The sequence below is a fragment of the Lontra canadensis genome, unplaced genomic scaffold, assembly GCF_010015895.1.
Source record: "Lontra canadensis isolate GAN:19392208 unplaced genomic scaffold, GSC_riverotter_1.0 scaffold14, whole genome shotgun sequence".
NCBI classification, from domain to species: Eukaryota; Metazoa; Chordata; class Mammalia; order Carnivora; family Mustelidae; genus Lontra; species Lontra canadensis.
In genome coordinates, this window is record NW_022631008.1 from 22,291,748 (window position 1) to 22,311,423 (window position 19,676).

At 42.9% G+C, this 19,676-nt stretch overlaps 1 long non-coding RNA gene across 2 annotated transcripts in view; it reads right to left on the bottom strand.

Moving 5' to 3' along the window:
* The window catches only part of LOC116868131, a 120,695-nt gene that overhangs the window by 33,956 nt on the left and 67,063 nt on the right, over positions 1-19,676 (bottom strand). The window contains exons 2-3 of one of the 2 annotated variants that reach the window (XR_004382755.1): positions 3,118-3,198; positions 2,008-2,079 (exon numbers count right to left, since the gene is read on the bottom strand). This is a non-coding gene — a long non-coding RNA (uncharacterized LOC116868131). Of the gene's footprint in view, positions 1-2,007; positions 2,080-3,117; positions 3,199-19,676 lie in introns of those variants that run through there. The other variant, XR_004382754.1, reaches the window with a different exon arrangement.

Genomic DNA, 19,676 nt, shown 5'->3' on the forward strand with positions numbered 1-19,676 from the left:
CCAATATTGGCTTAAAATGTGAATATCAACCGAATGGAAATACAGACCCCCCCCCTTTTTTCCTTTCTCTTCCTCTGTCTTTTCTTTCTTTCTTTATCTTTCTTGTTTTCTTTTTCTTTCTTTCTTACCTCCTTCTTTCCTTCCTCCTTTTTTTTTTCCCCCCTCAGGTTCCACACTGGACCTTGATAATGTCTGAAGAAATCCTTAATCATTAGGACATAGGGAACATAAGTGGCCTCCTTTTATTCCTGGGCTGCTTGCGTTCTCGAGAAAGCATGAAAAACTTCTTTATTTGAGGGATTGCGCACCCTTTAAATTGCCCTGCAGATTTGCTTTTATCTAGGATGTCTTTTTAGGTCTATGGATGCCTGACTCTGTGACATCCTAAGTCGGATGAATTGCCTCATTTTCAATAACTTTCACTTTGATACACATATTTTTGAAAGCTTTCCCCCTTTTCTTCCTTTTGGAAATTGGATGTGTTAAACGTGCCCTGACTGCTTTAGCTTTGCCTATCTGTCTGGTGGGGAGCTGGAAAATTTACATTTAAACAGCACCTCCAACAGTTCTTAATGATGTGCTGAAAGGCGGCTGGCTCTAGTCCAAGTCTGGGGTTTCACTGCTCAGGCAGGAAGGTCAGTTTAGTCCTAAGGGGAAGGGGAAAAAGTACTAGACTCTGTATATCCTGCATGAGAAAAATTACAAATTCAGATGTAATATTTAAAATACTTCCTTCTTAATTTAAAAGTAATTGCGTTTAGTAGGCAGTGAACTCCCAATGGTTGATTAGCTTAAGATGTTTTGCTTTAGTTTGGACGTAAACCTCTAAGTGGCCTACTTTCATTTTCGTCTGGTTAAACAGTTTGTGGTTATAATATTTAAAATAAACTTTTAAAATGATCTTGGTCAGGGGGTAAGGGAGTTAAAAAAAAAAACCCACCAAACCTCAATTTTTGAAAACTTTTTCCTGAAGACCTCTGCCTAATTGTTCCAATTAGGACATGAACACTTCTATCAAATATGTGAGTTTAGTACAGTCTAGAAGCCACAGAGAGCAAGAAAAAAAATGCAGGCAAGTTTTGTATTATTTCTTAGATTAGCTATTTATTTTCCGTTTTGTAAATTTTAAAAACATGGTTATGCCTACCTGAGGTGGGGAGAACAGATGGTACACCTTGATAGCTCAGGAGGAAAATCTGAGTGACGTAGGACTACAAGCCAACCGACGACGAGGAGATTACTTACGGATGATGTGTGCTCTTTAGTTATCCCTGAAACTCCCTTGGTACAATAAACCCACTAGTTGGGAGGTGAAGGCTAGGACAGACAGATTAACATAACAACTGTTCTTCACAACTAAGTCATTTGTTAAATAAAATCTATGGGAAAGCCAATGCCATAAAAGAAGTTGGATAGCATCACCGTGGTGTTATCACTCTTGTTATCCTTGAACTCTAGACACTTAATGATCTTCAAATAAGTAGTATTTAAACAAACCTCTTTTCAAACGACATGAAGGGCTGGAGCATTTATTTAATAACCACCACAAACATAAAGTAAGTGGTACAAAATTCCTATTTTTTTAAAAAAGGTTTTATTTATTTATTTGACAGAGAGAGACACACAGTGAGAGAGGGAATACAAGCAGGGGCAGAGGGAGAGGGAGAAGCAGGCTTCCTGGGGAGCAGGGAGCCTGGATGTGGGGCTCCATCCCAGGACCCTGGGATCATAAACGGAACCACCCAGGTGTCCCTAAAATTCCTATTTCTTGATTTAATTTTGAGAACAATGCAATGTGCTTAGTAAGCCTTCAAATCCTAAAGTTAAACATTTTTTTGCCCCCATTTTCCACTCTTAAATCTACTGAAAAAAAAAAAAAAAGATTCTTACTGCTTTTGGATTTTTTAGCACAAACCATGTTGTTTAGTGCATACTGAAGAAGGCTGGCTAATGGACATCAATCAGTGAAGAAATTGCTCAAAGACAGCACGTGCATTATGCTGGTTTGAGGAAGATACCCCCTATGCCATAGCACAAACACAACAGGAAACTTCTTGTGACTTTCTGTCCACAGAATCACTGCATGGAAGACAAAAAGGCTGAACCGCTTTGTGATACACTGAAATATTTTGCTATCTCTACGTGGTTTCTCTAAGAACAGAATTTTATGAAGTCTGAGATCACTCTGACAGGCATCCGTTAAAACGTGACTGTTTTTTGTCTATGTGCAGATTCCTGTATGGTGATGTTTCTGATTCTTCTTTCAGGTTGTAAACGCCTTTGAGAATTGGTAAAAGTTACAGAATTTAGAAAAAATGTGCATGTGCATACACACACACACACACACACACACACACACAGAAGTTGTGAGTCTTATGAAGGAGTTCCATGAAATCCCTGAGCGTGTCTGTGAACCCTTGGGGCACACAGGCTATACTTTGTCTGATTGATGAATTCATCTTACAATTTTATAACCTTTCTAGGCTGCCTGCATTTTATCAGTACTTTTTGGTAAAGGGAGCCAAGATTCCTTTAAAAATCCACAAAAAGATGAGATTCCTTGAAATAGAGAGTTAACAGACAAACAAAACTCAAAATCCAACAATCCCAAAGAGTCAATTCTTTTAGGAAAATCTGTCATTCTTTCCCAGGTGTTGCTCTTTCATTCTACACTAGTGAGATTCCAGTCCTTCCCTTCCTTTTGCTCCTTTCACTGGCCGTTCGTTCTACCTCTCCCCTCATGGACCCTAATATGGGCTCATTCTTACCCATTCTGTTCCCAACTGGTGTGACATCGTTTATAAGTGTGTGCTCATTTAATTTGTGAAACCGGGTCCCTTTCTTTCTGTGTATACAATCCAGAGCACCTTCCCCTTTCTTTGAAAAGACTTCTTCAAGAAAGACAAGTTCTGAACTGGGGAAATAATCTTTCTCCAGATTAGCCAGTGCCTTGACTCATTTTAAACGAAAGATCGCATGCGTTTTCATCACTCCCAGTTTACTCTTCCTACCGCAACGAGCCAGGGGATCCACCAGTTTCACACCTCCCTCCCCACCTTTTCCGTTACTCCACGTTCCAAAAATAGCCGCGTCTATAAGATCCCATGGGCTTTTTACCTGCGGGAAGTCTGGTGGGTGTCTCCCAGGCAAAAGGGTTCTCTTCACATGCAGTTCTCCAGCCTTCCACTAGTTGGGGCTCTATACAAAGGAAAGAAAACAGAGGGGCCGCTTCAGAATTATTTACTAACAAAACAGCATTTTATCTGTGGTATCCCTAAATGATTTCCTCAGTTTCTGAAAGAAGCTAGCTGATTTTTGTTCCAGAATGCCAATCATGAGGTTGCATTATAATGTTGGGTCAGTTGTGTTTGCGTTGCTTACCTTTGTCAGAGTCTGAACCCAGTTTTTGGTATGATTTGCAGGGATCCAGTTCCCCCAATGCGTCATTATTACAAAATATGAGAATATAAAATGCACAAATGGAACGTTCCGTACATAAGTAGTAAGACCATCTTCTTTGCCAGTTCTTTTCTAGGACAGGGCGGTCTCTAGTCATCTTTTAAAGCCCATGGCAAAGTCCTGCACAAACTGGGCCCTTAATGAATGTGGTTTAATTTCTGGCTCCCCCTAAGGACCTGAGTTTGGATGAGACTATCCAGTACCAGTTCTCTGGAAAAACCTTTGGGAAACTGTCTTGGTCCATGATAACACTTGGCTCTCTCCCTTGGCTTTACTTACTCTGCATCAGGCTGAAAGATTACCTTGGGTAGTCACATAGAATCAAGGTCTCCCAGTGCTTTGCTTACACTTGCATTTTGTTTTAGGTTTGTTTATCCCATCTCTCTGCACCTCCCCGGAGATCCTTTGGCAAATCTGATAAACAATACCTTTTTCTTGCTCCAGGCAGAAAGTCCAATCGAACACAATGGGAGGCCAGACTTGGCTGACACACAGGCTGCAGGTGTTCTCCGCATTGTGGTCATCTAAACCAGATGCTGGGAGTCTGAGCACCTGCTTCCCTTCTCTGTCTACACTCTGGATACTACCACTCCTCCATACAGGAGGCCAGAGAACCAGGTCGAAGAGAATAATGTACCTAGGGCAGCATCCTTCTGACGGATAGAAGGAGTTGCCCTAGAAACGGTGTCACAGAATTCCCCTTGAAGTTCTCCAGGACATACAGTTTGATTTGTGCTCTCCCTCCCTTTCCTCATCTGACACAGCCATCCTCTCAACACACGGGCACTGGACAGTACAGTCTACTAGAGGCAATAATCAGTGGCAATTTTACTTTCTTCTGGATTATATTATCTGGAAAGAGAAGACCGGCCATGGACAAGAGGGTGATGGTTTTTATAGTTCTGATAACAATGATACAGATGTCGAAAGCCTTGCACAGCCTCAGATTTTATGAACATTTCTATAGGTGCCATAAATCTCTGAATGGTCCTGAAAGAACATGAAATCTTCTATCTTGAATGTGGAATGTTAATAAGAGATCAGGGAGAAATTGCTCTGTGTTGGAGGGTGACTCTGCTCTCAGCGCTGGATGCCAGAGAGGTTAGTTCTGGTATTTTTATTAAACCGATTCTAAGTTCTATTATTTCAGTTCTAAATATTAGTAATAAACTGAGTGCTTATGTATTCAAACCTTTAAGAGCAAAGCTGAATGAATTAAGGTCTGTCCTGCTATTAATATTTTTATTTCTGATTTTGATGTTCTTTTTCCTCACAGATATCTTTCTGGACAGAGCTAATATTTTGCATTCATGTAAGAGATATATTTTCTCTGTGTATCTCTGCACTGTGTTCCCAGAAGTCAGTGGAGAAAGCTTTTGCCTTGAGGATTGAAGCCCTGAGCCCACTCCACTCCGGAGGCCTCCCTGCAAACCACCTTCAGGGAGGGGCCTGGGGCCACAGCCCGGAGGAGAGCCAACACTAGGCCTGTGGCCTTCTCAACACCACCAGGAGCCCCTGGTCTCTTGTTGGTGAGCTTCCACTGATGCCACAGCTTGAGGAAGTCCTTTAGAATTATTCCCTGTAGCTCTGTAATACATGGATACATTATGGTTCCTGCCCCTCGGACCAAGTCTACCCTGAAAAGACTAGGATCTGGGGTGGGTCCAAGGGCAGGAAAGGGGGCAAGAGGCAGGGTGAGTTGGGGGGGCGGAGGAGGGCCAAATCAGAACTTGTGGAGTCCAAGTGATAGGAAGGATCCGTGATGTTTGTTGAAAATTCCTTGAAATAAACCAAAGGGTTCACAACATATTTCCCTGGAAAGGGCCGCCTTCCACTTCTCAGCCAGAGCCTCATTAGAAGAGGCACCCAGACCCGACACGATTAGAGGAAGAGAGAGGGGGCCTCTGGTAGGTGAGAAACTATGGGCACCCAGATCTGCAGCTGGTTTGTGCCCAGAGCTCCGAATCCATTTGGGGTTACTAAGGAAGAAGGGATGGGGCGCGGGGGTGGGGGGCACTGCTTAGACAGAGATGAATATGGAAATGGAGATTACAACCAAAGATAAACAATGCATCTTTTATTTAATACGATTGGAACTGTTTTCACTTATCTGCGTGACTCTTTTGTGCCTCTTAATTTGTCCTTGAAGTTCTGTATCTAATCATTAGCTGAGCAACCAATAATTCTCCCTCAGTCCCCCACCCCTTTTTACAACCAACTTTAATCTTTCGACTCAGTGAAAAACATGCTTCCCCTATCATAACTGGTTTAACAAAAATTCTCTTTCAAGTTTAGATTGCTCAGATACAAGGCTTTCCTGCAGCTTCATGCTAGAGAAAGGAATTTACATTAGAAAAGAGAGATTTATGATAGCATTGAATTTCCATTTGAATATGGAGAGTTAATAACATGCATATGTTTTTTTATTATTATTATTTTAAGGTCTGAACGACGCCATAGGCAAGGGGAAAGCTGGAAACTGCGGGGCTGGCAGGACTCAATGAATAATTTAATCTGGATTTCATTCACAAACAGCAGCTCACTCCTAGGGAAAGGACCGGTGCGCTTCCCCAGATCGGAACTGGAGTAAGTGCCAGGATTTCCTGATTTGTTTCCATTTCTCAAAAAACCTTTTTCCCCCGGACTAGGACAGAATTAGACTTCCTTTTCCACTTTTGGCTCCTTCCAGGCTATTCTTGTTCAAGGTATTCTCTCCCCTTTCCCTGCATTCTTCTTTGTCCAAGTCTCAGCTGGGTTCTTTTGTCTCAGAGAAACAACCGATGGGCCGTGAAAGAGGTTGGCAGGAGGAGAAGGGTCCCCGGGACAACAAGGGGCCCGCGGGAGCCGGCTCCACCTTCAGATTTCCAAGCTCCTGTTCCGTCTCTCCCCAGCCTGGCCTGTGGGGTTCCAGGGGCCAGGGTGGGAGGCGTGTCACGTGACCTGGCCCGAGTCCTGAGGTTCCAAAGGGAGATGCTGAAATCACTTCCATTCCCAGACCCTCCGCTGATGAGGCTCTGGTCTCTGGGAGAACAGGGTTTCAGCCAGATCTAAGCGTGGCCCAGCAACGTTGGCTCTGCAGGGGCCAAGCTTCCAGGACCCGTGGCTCTCCGGGCTTCTATTTCACCCTCTTACCCTTTCTGCTCAGTTTGGTTTCACTTTCACCATCTTGACCATCTCCAATGGTTACAAAAGCTTGTTTTGAAAATTTACTCTACGTTCATCTGTTTATGAATGTTTGGCAATCCGCGGATTAGTTCCTTTTCCCAAAAAGGGAACTGTAGGCCCTGATCAGTGGCCGATCTGCATGTATGAAAGACAACCAGATCTTGTTGGGGCCTGGCAAATAAGACTGGTCAGAGAAATGTTTATTTGCGTTTCTATTTCTTTTTTTCTTCTCTCTTGTTTCTGAGGCTAAAGGTCTCTTTGGATTTCACTAGTTAAGGTCATGTCTGTTTTGAAACAGCTCTGCCTTTCTGGCCTTAGGGATAATTGTGAAAACCGTCTTGGAGCAACCTTATCCTCCCCCTTTGGATATCTTTCTTTCCCATCTTGGGTTCCCTGGGGCGGCCAGTGTCATCCGTCCTTTTTGCTTTCCTAGAAATCAGACTTAATTCTCAGCAGAGAAGCAGAAAACTTTGTTTGTCCTGGAGTATGGCTCTAAACATTAATTAGCACCATCCCAGTTGTTATTTGCATCATAGCAGAAGAAATTTAAAGCAAAGGAATGAGTCTCTAATTGCAGAATTTATGGTATCAGTGGAGGTCCTCTGAGCAAAATGTCTTCCAAGTGTTCCTGAAGTCACATCATATTGAGGGTAGATTATGCTTAAAGGAAGGGTTGAATCAGGCACATGTGTTTATTTATATCCTTATGTATACGTACGTAGATGTACACACAAAGAGACACAGTTGATCACAAAAAGGCCCCGCTGGGTCTGCTGTACACACGGATGGAATGACCAGGAGCATTCTCTGAACCATATACTAAAATAAGGATGCTATGAATCAGGACAATGTTTTGCTTTTGCAAATCGTCATTGCACAACATTCGTCTGCTCACTCAAGTAACTGTAACTTTTAGAAACCAAAAAGGCCTCCTGCAAAGGTAGGCAAACAAGTGGCTGTTGTCACTATAATCCACACACATACTCAGATGCACGCAGTGGCCTAACGTGCACAAGGAAAGCTTAAATGGACATTGGCATAGTTGGGGACATCAAAAGAATAACAATTTTCTTTTTTCTCCTGCTGGTTTCAGAGATGGTACTGTAGGTGGAAAGAAGCAAGGTTTAACTTTTTGAGGATTTCCTTCAACTCCTGCTTTGGATTCTCTTCTACAACAAGCACCTAGGAAATGATCAGTGGACAAGTGTAAGGGAAGCACATACTCCCCAAATCACATCATGTCCTCATCACAGTCTAGAAAAAGATAGAAAATGAGTAATTGGCCTGAGGGCCAATATGACAGGTATCTTCTGAGGGGAAAAACCCCCACAAGAAACGTGTGATGGGAAGAAAAGAAACCAGATTTATGACAGTGTTAATAGAAAACCTAAAAATCTCTGAAAGAAGGTGAATGAATATGCAAACTAGAGGGTAGAATATAATACATTGTATTTATTTTTTACTCTCTCAACTGCTTTACTGAGGTATGACTAATGGATAAAAAGCTGTACATAGTGGATGCCCGTAACTCCCTGAGCGTGGGGGAGAACGTGATACATCTGGTGCTGTGTCTACAGGTACCACGGACATCGGCATTTTCCGTTATGCTTCATACAGTGTTGAATGTTCTTAATTCCGGGTCTTCATTTTGAGAGAAGACCAGATGCAGGCAGCTTCCCTGAGAGAGCTTTCCCTATCTCTATGAATGTAGCAAATATTCGGTAGGACCCTCAGATTTCTCTAGTTAGTAAACAAGACCCAAGTTTCCCCTGAAGGGCCCCATGAACCCTGAGAAGTACTTAGGATCCAGCTTGAGCACTCTGTAGGCTGACCCAGTGATTCTTTTGGGCTTGTCCCCAGTGCTAAGCTAGGCTCCTGCACAGAGGAAACATGCATTGGTTTGAAAACAGTCCCAGTGTGCTGGGCACTGAAGCTGACGTGGTTTCCATGTAGCAAGTACACGTGCTGGTTTTGACTTATGATTGTCAGAAGGCTGAGCTGTCTCACCCGTGCCAGGCACTTGAGAGTCGTCTAAGTCCTGGTGGACCATATCCCCTCTCTAGCTGGGAAGTTTCCTCCTCTCACACAAGAAGGGCACCTACCTCTTTCTTTGTCAGCTGGCAATGCTGAGAGGCTGCAAAGGGACACATTTTCTAAGCCCTGATTTCTGTCTTCTCATATACTATATTCTTCATTCAATAACTACAAGACTACTGTATGTTGAGTCAGATGTGAAAACACAGTGGTCTCCAATCCTGGAAACATTTTCTTCTAATAATTGCCACCCTTACATGACTTCAGATATGTACATGGTGGGTGAGTTGCTGAGAGCAGATTTTGGTTCTATATAAATGACCTCATTTTCTTTTTAAAGAGTTACTGTGTTTTTGGCAACTGTCATGTCTCCATGATGGCTCACGCGACTTCACGGAATGATCAGCGGGGTCCTCCTTGGTCTTTAGCCTTTCCTTCTAGATTCCTGAAGATGCCTTCAGAGGCATCACTGCCTGAAGCCAGGGTTTCTGGGTAGTTTTAGCCACTGAGAGATCAGCAGAGTTGTGGGTACCTGGGCAGCAGTCAATTGGGGTGGCGTGAGGGCTGCACAGAATAAGTCAGCAGATCTGAAAAACCATGTGGATATGATCAGCATGGAGACTTGGCCTTCCTCGTAAATTGCCTGTTCCATTCTTGGCAGAGAGGGTGAAGGCCTCTATTTCAGAGGAGGCACAGCTGGGACACGTGGGGAGGGTATGATCATTCACTACTTTGGGATCCACTGGACAAACAAGATGAAAGCACCCAGTTTCTGACTGTGGGACCAGACGGGCCTCGGTACTTTTTGAGCCAACGGCAGAGTTGTCTCCCTTATTTCCTTTACCCCACGCCACCCAGCTCTGATACTTCTCCCATTTACACTGGACACATTTAGCCCCCCTGGAAAGGGACCGTTGGCTGGTACAAAGTCCACACCTACCACGCCCACCCCCCTTGGGCCATCTTGTTATCTCTTCGTAGAGTGTGATTTAGTACCACAGGACACTAAGATATGATAACCTGAACTCTCTATTACTTTAGGAAAGACAACGGAGCAAAAAAAAAAAAAAAAAAAGAAAGAAAGAAAAGAAAAAGCTTGTTGGAATAGCCCTGCTGATTATAGCTAGCAGGTGTTATCTTGGAAGAGGATGGAAAATAACCCAGAGCCAAGAGTTGTTTTGGATGGCTAAAGTGAATTCGAAAATAGATGCAGCTCTGCCCACACGTTAAGAAAATCCTCAAAGACATGACAACTGTTAAGGTTGCACTTCTTAGCAGTTATCACCTACTTTTTGTTTTCTGCTTCATCAGCTATATAACCCTGCAAGTTTCAGTATTAGGATTTCCGGCTACACTTTTGGTTTTCAGTTACAGATTGACTAGGGCATGCCAGTACGTCTGGCCTACTGATGTTTGCTGGTAGATTATCCTTGTACAAGTTACTATTGACAGGGTTCATTTTTTTAAAAAGATAATGAGGAATGGCAATTCAAATAAATTCCACGGCCTCGTTGCTAGTGATGGTCCAACAACTATGAACAAAACAGAGAGATGGCCTCATTAAAAAAAAAAAACAAAAAACACCTTCTTGTTTAAAATACAATAGCCAACAAAGCAAACATACAGGCAAATAAACAGCCCACGGTGGAGTTTACCAACCTGGAAGGGTTCAGACTTGGCCCAAGGCAGGAACCGACCTCTTGTCCAGGGATTCATTTTCCCTTTTCTCAATATTGAATGGAACTCCCTTTTTAAAAGGCTTATGATTTATTGTCTAAAACTGGAACTGGGACAAATTCAAGGCAGGATGAAAGGAAGTCTCCAAAACAATAGCATTGAAATTCTCCCAGGGCTTTTTCAATTGTGAGAATGGAGGGCTCCCGGAGTTGCTACACTGCGAGGAGGCATAGGACTCCAGAGAGTAGCGGCATGCCTCAGTGGTGCATTTCTTTTCTTTTTTTTTCTTTTCTTTTCTTTCTTTCTTTCTTTCTTTCTTTCTCTCTTTCTTTCTTTCTTTCTTTCTTTCTTTTTTTTTGAGAAAGGGAGAGTGTGAGCGAGCACACAGAGGAAGAGGGAAAAGAACAAGCAGACTCCCCACTGAGTAGGGAGCCTGACGACGTGGGGCTCGATCCCAGGACCCCCAGGATCATGACTTGAGCCAAAGGCAGATGCTCAACAGACTGAGCCACCCAGGGGCCGCCATGCTCAATAGCTTTTAATTTTTAATGGCAAACCCAGAATTTGAACCCAGGTAGTCTCATGCCATTGCCATATTTGTAACCACTTTGCAGTCTTGCCTCCTAAGAAAAGTAAATTGCCTAGATTAAAGGATGTTTGGTATGGAGGTCTTAGTGGGAATTGATATTTGGTGCAAAGAAACCCAGCATGTTTACTTTTTGAGATGAGTCCTGATATTCTGCCAATAAATAATGAGGCTGGATGGGTTGGGTCCTGCTGTGTCTTACTACACAGCTAATCTTCCCAATTCTATTTAGTTCTATTCCCAGCCTGCCTGTTCCTGAAAATGACTGAAGTCGCTAACATGCTGTTACACATTTTTATTCCAGGCTTCTGCAGAGCTCCAGTCTCATTTCAACCATTTCCTAAACATCACTGCTGAATCCAGGCCTTCCTGTACCTCCAGTATCTTCATGGAACCTTCCAGCCCCACATTTAGCTTGCTCTGCATTTGGACTTCTCTAGCTCTGTAACCACGTCACTTAGTCACCCAGACTCTGAAGCTCAGGGTAAGATTTATTTCCCTCTTTCCTATCCTGTCCCTGCCTCCATTCCTTCCCCAGGCACACAATCCGTTAGTCATCAAGCTGTATCTGTCCCCACCCAGCTCTATTGCGAGGAACCAGGATTGCTAAAACCACATCTTGGAATGAACTTCCAGCTGGTTTGCCCCCATTCAGGCTCTCTGTCCTGGAGAGCACTACCAGACTAATGTTGTGAATCAATTCCTTCAAGTGTTTTTTGTGCTTTTTGATGGGCCACGCATTGTTCTAAGCTGGAGACACATCACCTCTCTGCCTTGCTCTGGCTGTCCCTTCCACTTGGAGTTTCACTCTCCCTCTGGCCAATATTTCTGGTTTCAGAACCACTGACTACTCTACCTCTCCCAGTGGATGAGGCCATGGTATAACACATCTTTTCCCCTGTGACCTGAGGCTGGAAAGGTTTAAAGAGCTCTGACACCTGACTGGTAAAAAGTCTCTTTGTACTGATTTAGCCTGTTCACGTTCTTCAGTTTCTGCTTTGATTCTAATGCCCACCTTAGACGTTAGTCTTGGTACTTGAACTTATGCCACTTCTTTGTTTCTGAGTTCCTCATGGTGACCTCCTTCTTAATACATCTTACATAATGTCACCTTAATATAACCCTGCCCGTACACTCCATCGTTGTGAGACCTAACTTCCCAAAAGACCTTGCAGTTTCTGATACTCCGTCTGCTTCTTTGGAAACTAAAATATTGTGGTTCACTAGTACAACAATCAATAAATGTTTCTGAAGCCCCTCTGTGTTCCAGAGGCCAGTCACAGAACACATAATAGGAATGACAATTTCCTGTCTTCATGGTGCTCACTCTCTCAACTGGGGCGAGAGGTTATCTAAGGAAGAGAATTTTGGAGAATGAGAAAGACCATGGAGATGATGGAGGAAAGGAAGAGCAGAGGCTGGCTTAGATAAGATGCTAAAGGAAAGCATTTCAGGTAGGACTTGTATGATGAGAATGAGCTGGTATATGTAAAACGGGGTACCTGTTCCAAGCAGAGGGAACTGCTGATAAATGATCCTACTGGCTTCACCAGCCTGCCATGTTCTAGAAACAGAAGAGAAGCCAACAGATGAGCAAAGGAGGGGAGAGTGGTAAGAAAGGTGGCTGTGGGGGAGCGGTCTGAGCATGGAGGCCTTGTTGTTGTGTTCTTGAGGCCTATGTTGTTGGTTGCCTGGCCCTCCAGATCTTCTGCACGTTCATCAGACTGAACTTCCCCTCGATCCCTTACAGTCTGATTTGTCCTCCCTGCTAACCCCTAGGTGCACCTACTTTAGTGGCAGGATATGGTTGCAGACTGTTGGATTGCATTCACTGTCCACCTCATGGTCATTACATGGGCAATGCCTAGTCAGCACATCCAGGTAAGATGGTGTCCATCTAAGTTCTACCTGTCTTCCAAAGCCCAATTCCCATACCAGTTTCTTCAGGATGTTTTCCTAAATGATCCCAGCTAGAGAAAGACCCCTTCCCAGTTACCTGCCCTGGTCTGAGTCACCACATGCTAGTTTATACTCTGCTGTCACCTCCCATTCTAGATTATATGCCTTTGATAGTAGGGACTCTGTCTGGTACAATTTTGTTCTGCTTGGATAAAACAGCATTGTGTCTGCTCTCAGTAGCCGTATAACAATAACTGTGTTTTGGAGAATAAACTCTTTGTGGTGGTTTCTGGCTCTTGTCATGAGGATTAAGAATATTTGTAAGGCATCTGGAGCATAGTAGGTTCTAAATAAATCAGAAGAGTATGGTTGCTATCACAGTTGTGTGACTCTGGGCATGTCTCTTTATATTGAAATGATGCTGCTGGAAAAAATGATTTCTAAAGTGTTTTCTGGTCCCAAAACTTGAACCTTACTTGGATGAACACCCTGAAGAAGCTCAGGAAAAGATAGTCTCTGGTGTTGGGTAACATTTCCCCTTCAAGTGGGAAGACCTGAAGGCATGGCAGATTCTTTTATCGCCTCAGTGCAAACTCACGATAGGTTATTTTCAATAACGGAGCAAGTGGGTGTCTGTTCTTCGTAATATTTCAGACGTTTTGAGTGTATAAACAGTGATAGTTCCTTTTTCAAATGTGCACTTACAATAGCATTTTCAGATCGGCGGATAAACAGAAATGCTCATACACTTCTGGTGGGTGTATACAGCAGTACACTCTCTTTGGAGAATGATCAAAAGACAGCTAGGAAAGTGAGAGATGTGCATATTATATAATTCAGCAATTCTGCCCCTGGAGAAACTCTAGCAGTTTCATAAAGAGGCTTGTTTTAGCAATTCATGAGAGCTCTGCTTGTCATAACAAAATCTGAAGCAACCCAAGTGTCTATGAACAGGAGGGCTAAAGACATTGTGGTACGTTCATATATGGCCGTTAAGATGAGTGAGGTGCCTACACAAATATCAACAAAGAGAGATACTGAAAACAGAATACTCAGTGAAAAAACAAGCTGTGTAATCATAAGACCTTACCAATAAAGCTAAGAACATAGAATGTATAGTTATGAATATGAACACAAACTGTAGAAGTATAACAGCATGCATGGGCAACACCAAATTCAGAATAACTCCAGGAGGGGTGAAAGGAGGGGGTAGAATTAGAAAAGGGTTATGCAAGGGACTTCAGTTGGATAAAGAATATGTTTTTTTCTTCAGCGGCATCTGGGTGGCTCAGTAGGTTAAGTGTCTGACTCTTAATTTCAGTTTTGGTCATGATCTCAGGGTTGTGAGATTCAGCTTTGTGCTGAGTGTGGAGCCTGCTTAAGTAAGATTCTGTCTTCCTCTCCTCTGCCCCTCCCCCTTCTCATGCTCTCTCTCTCTCTCAAATAAAATAAGATAAAATAAAAGTGAGAGAAATAGAGCAAAATATTAAGATTTGATGAAGCTGGATGTATACATTAGTGCTTATTATTACTATAATTCTTGTGCAGACTTGTAATAATAGAAAAGAAAATATAACTATTAAAATATACCTGTAAGTCCCTACTCCTGACGTCACTACCTAAAACCTATGTCTTGACGCTTGTCTTTGTGTTCACATAAGAAAAACACCCGGATTTGAGATTAAGTATTAATAGGTACAATGAATATAATGAAAATAATTATGGTGACACATTTTGAAAAGTGTTTCTTACTATTACATCCGGGAAGTATATAGTGTTATTTTCCTTTAGACAGGTTTCATCTAACCTAATGCCCACTGAGGTACTTAATTGTGTATTGTCTTTTATGTTCATGTAAATATCTCATGTGCTTATCTCATCTTTCCAGCTGAACCGAACCAGAACCCTGATCTTCCAGTTTTTAGTCTGGAGTTTTCCTTGTCAACAGCATGCTGTTTTCCTACTCAATAAATGCTTTTTGAAGGGATGAGTAAGTCATCACAATTTCAATGCACCAATGTGTCTTGTACAAGAAATTTAGGCACTGTGAGCACAGAACCATTTACCCACGAAAGAACCTGATGTGTCTCCAGGACATAGGACATGACAGTGTTCTTTTCCAAAAATGCAGGTATCCCCATTTGCAGAGCGCACTGAACCAACCAACTGACCTGATTCTTTATTCCAGGGTTTATAATAATGCACACTTCACTTCTTCGTCTTCCCCTACTGTCCGGCACCACTCCTGCTCATCCACGAAACACACACCTGGCCCCGCCTCTATTCTATTCTGATTGATACTTGCATTTCTCAAAGGCAAAAGTCAGATCTTAATATTCAGACCTGAATACTCATTGAATTTTCAATGATGGCAGGAAAAATGAGAGGATACAGGCAAAATTTTTGCAGCAATGAGGATGAAAGCAATCTTTAGTTTTCTCTAATACTTTGTCCAGCTTTGAGGTTCTCTACTTCCACCAGATAAAACGCCAAGCCTTTGTAGTATGTTTTGTTGTGTTTTTTTCTTTTCCTCCTTTTTTTTTTTTTTTTTTTTTTTTTTTTTTTTTGTGAGCTGGCATCTCTCATGAAAAGATAAAGGCATCAATTAACTATACTACCAACCCCCAAGGATAAAAGCTATTGTTGTGAACAGGAGTTAGGCACGCACATGGTATCAAGTAAGGGCCTGGAAACAGGCTGCTACCAAGGAAAACAGATGTCTGTCTCCTTTAAGGAGCCCAAATTATATGTATATTAGCGATCGCTAATCTCCTGATTGATTTAACACCGATGGTACTGATGAGCTAATTTGGCTGAGTTCAGTCATTGCCATCAGCACTGTCACAATAAAATGTAAAAGCAATTCAATCAGCCAGTAATGAACACAGCAACAATAAAACAATAGCCAAAGAGCCATCCTAAAAGGAGATGCATCGAATGCAGAAATGATAAAGGACGGTGTCTGCTGCTGTACTCCGCTCTAACACTCTAACGGCAGAGGTCCAGATGTGGGTAGGAGAGGAATTCCCCCGCACAACAATGACTAATAACGACTAACTCACAATCATAGGATGCATGAGACAATGATGAATTGTATATTTCAAGCCTATAGAAGACAATCAGAATGGTTACTTTCTTCCTAGCGGAATGCACCAGCAAAATGGTGACTGAAAGAAAATTCCACTTGAGGTTTTGTACACTGTTTTTCCTGTTTTTCCTCACGTGGTTATAAATAAGAAAAAGTACAGATGTTCAGATTCTCTTTGCAGTCTCATGACCGTGTTTCATCCTTTTATTGGATTGCTCTTATTTTTCCTTTTATGTTGTTGTTTTTTAAACTCGCCTGTACATGCTGTCCTCGGGAGCTTTGAGATCTCTTTCTTTCTTGCGCCTTCTTTCTGTCATTCTCCTTTCCTCCTTCCTACCTTTTTCCCTCTCCGTCCTTCCTTTCTTCTTCTCTTCCTCCTTTCTTTTTTCTTAGGATTATTGGGAGAAGAGAGGCAAGCAGAGATCATGAGCCAGAATCAAGAGGAGCAACAAGAAATAGACGGCTTGTCTAGAAAAGAGCCCAGCTCACTCTGTCTCCACACAGACCTGCTTAGTCCTCTTTTACATTCATACTAAAGGGGCATATCCAGAAATAGGTCAGCTTGAAGGTTTAATAACTTCAGCACGACCAGGCTGGTCATGAGAACATGAAAATAGTTCTGAATTCTGTCTAGAAGGTCAGCTTCACTTTTGGGAAGTCAGGGGTCCAGTTTAATAAGTAATGTCTGCTATCAATACAAAATTAGACTCAAACTTTTACTTGCTTCTGAGCTGGGCTCCCTGTTGCCCATCCCCAGGGATTTGGAAGAGGCTGGGGATAGAAAAGGGCTAGGAGAGAGACTGTGAAGTCGCCTGAGCTGCACTGGGCTTTGTTGCATTTTATTTTCCTTTGTATTAGTTCCTCTGGCAAAGTCCTACCAATCGATGTGTTTAACTCCAAGCCCCTTTCACTTTTTAAATGGAGTCATCTTACTCTTGTGAAGATCTAATGAGATTCACAGTCCCCAGAGTCAGGAAAAGTGGTGTCCAAGTTCCTGGTCTTGGCTGCCCAGTGGTCCAAGGCTGTGTCTACAAGATACAAACACCTAGGTGCTTCCAGATTTGGGAGGTTGATCTGCCCGATGTCAAACATCTGGATAGTTGAAAACATCGGGATGTTTGGCATCAAGCAGACAAAACATCTGGATAACTGTTTGAGTTTTTCACTTTTTAACTGGATGTTTGGTGTCATGTAGACACAAGCTGAGGTTCTGAGTTCATCCTGTAACAGCTCCCAGGCTGCCAGGCTGGCTCCAGATTACTTTTATTGCAACTGACATTTTTATAAGGAAACTTTGCATTCTGTGTGATGCCTGTTGCTCTTATGCTCAGAAACAGATTCATTACTCAGGGGAAAAAAAAAAAACAAAACACAAAACCAACCAAAAAAACAAAAACAAACCAGCCTGAACCAATCCCCAAATGCAACATGCACAAGCAAGGGTCTGAAGAAGCTGGAGAATTTCAGAATCACCACGGTCTTTGTGAGCAGCATCATGACACAGCTTTCGTTAAGAGTGGGTGGCTAGCGAGAGAAGATCTCCAGAGTGCGAGAAGTAGATCAGATCTATGTGGCCAGCCCTCAACTGGGCTCATTCCCATTTCAGCCAAGAAATATGGTTTCCATGCTGGCCAAGGTGGCACTTCCTCCATTTTTGGCTGTAGATTAATGACAAATGACCCAGCGTTCCATAAAATACACCAGTGATTCCACGAATGAAACTGTGGGGGTAGGTTAGAAAACACCATTTTCTCCAGAATGTTGGCAAATGAGATGCCCCGTTTGAGTTTCAGGATCGAATGAGGGCTCATGCCCCTCCCCACTTTGGAACAATGGTGCTAATGATGAAAGTAAATTATCAACAACGATTTATTGACCACCTTCTGTGCCTGGCTGTCATGAACTGTCTGACTTCACACCCTTTCTCATCTCTGTTCTTGCCAAGTGTGCTTATTAGCTTCTCTGATGAGCTCAGACCTGCCCACTCACTCTGAACAGCCCCACGCTGAGGCACAGAAGGATCCCTGGCCTTCGAAAGCTGTTGGAACTGGTTCAAGCTACACTCCTTCCTAAACTTATCCCTCCATGTCTGATAGACAAGATCCCTTGCCTGGAACATCTCAATCTCTAGCCTGGATTTTTTTTTTTTTTTTTTTTTTTTTTGTCTCCCTATGTGCCCCTCATCATTTATGTTTTAGCTTTGGAGACTAGATTCTTTATCTCTGGGCTCCAATCTCCCCAGCTCTGGAGGATGCCTATTAGCTATTGGAATGAGGGGATTTGCTGCTTCCTGCTTGCCTCAACAGCAACCGCTTGTGGAGTACAGGATCCAGCACTGAGCTGACCTTTTTTTATGCTTCCTTCTTACATCCACACATGAGGTCGATAGTATAAACTTCTGTTTTATAGAGCAGAAAGCGAGGTCCAGAGCAATTTAACAATTTGCCCGAGCTCACAAGGTAGAAACCAAAAGAAGTGGAGATAGTGTTCAAACCCAGGATTGACTCCAAAGCCCAGACACGGGCCACTGTTCAGTGCTGCCTCAGTCTTTCTTCTAGACTTGACCTCTTGCTGGCCTCGCCCACAGGTTGAAGCCCACCTTCCACACTTTGACTTTTCCTTAGTTGACTGAGTTTATTTGCCCTATACCTGACACAGATTCATTCTTTCTCCCCAGAATAAGAATTTGGGGGGCAATATATCTTGAATGCCCCCTCGGTGGTAAGCACCATGTTTTGCGCTAAGAATAACATGATAAGCAAGATAAGACCTAGGCTCTGCCCTTATGGCTTAGTGCCAAGTGGGGAGACAGACAAGGAAAAAGACCATTTTAATGCAGTGCAATAAATTTAGTGATACGGGAGCTATTTATAGTGACTGGTTAGGCCTGGTTCCGGGCCCTTCTGGTTTTCCCTGCTACTGGTCTCTCTTGGTCCTCTTTTTCTCTCCCTGACTCAGCTGATGTCGGGTCCTCTGAGTCCCCTACCAGTGGGCTCACTCCCACACTGAACATAGGCAAGTGGAGGTCAATAGTCTCAGGGCCACCATCTGGGGGGAACTTAGAATTGGGGTCTGCTCCCCAAATCTGATAATGGTTCAGAAACAACTCCCAACCTCCTACAGCGCCCTCCAGCCTCCTTTAAAGCCTGGCAGGTCAGGTTCTAGGGTTCTAGGTCTGAGTTGTTTTGTTGCCAGCATTTTCATGAAAGGTTCATAAGGTCTTGAGGGTTCAGCTCCAACTCCCAAGCTGTTGGCTAAGTTACCTTCCTCAGAACTTTCTAATTATTCTCTAGGATTGGGGCTACAGTGTTGCCTCAGCCCAGGGCAGGAGTCAATTCTATAACCTAAGGAATAGATGACTCTTAACATGAGCTGGTATCCAGAATCCCTTTTTGCCATGTTTTCCCTGGTTGGGATCTCCTGATGCCAAGGTTATCTGAATTTCATGTGAATTTGTTGCCATACATAAAGCTACCTTGCACTTGGGACCACTGAGCTGCAACTTCTAGCATGATTCATGGTAGACTGGTCAATCTGCCCTTGAACTTGTACAATACTGGTAAATTTTTTTGAAAACACAGAAATCTTAAAAAAAAAGTAATCTCTCTCAGAAAGGTGATTATACATATAATTAAAGCCTCAACAAATACATGTTGAATAAATTAAATAAAGTCAAAACAAGAACCGGTGCCAACACTCAAGGAACACAGACTCACACATATTGGTGGCTCTATCACCATTTCCTGATTTGAATTTGTTTGAATTAAA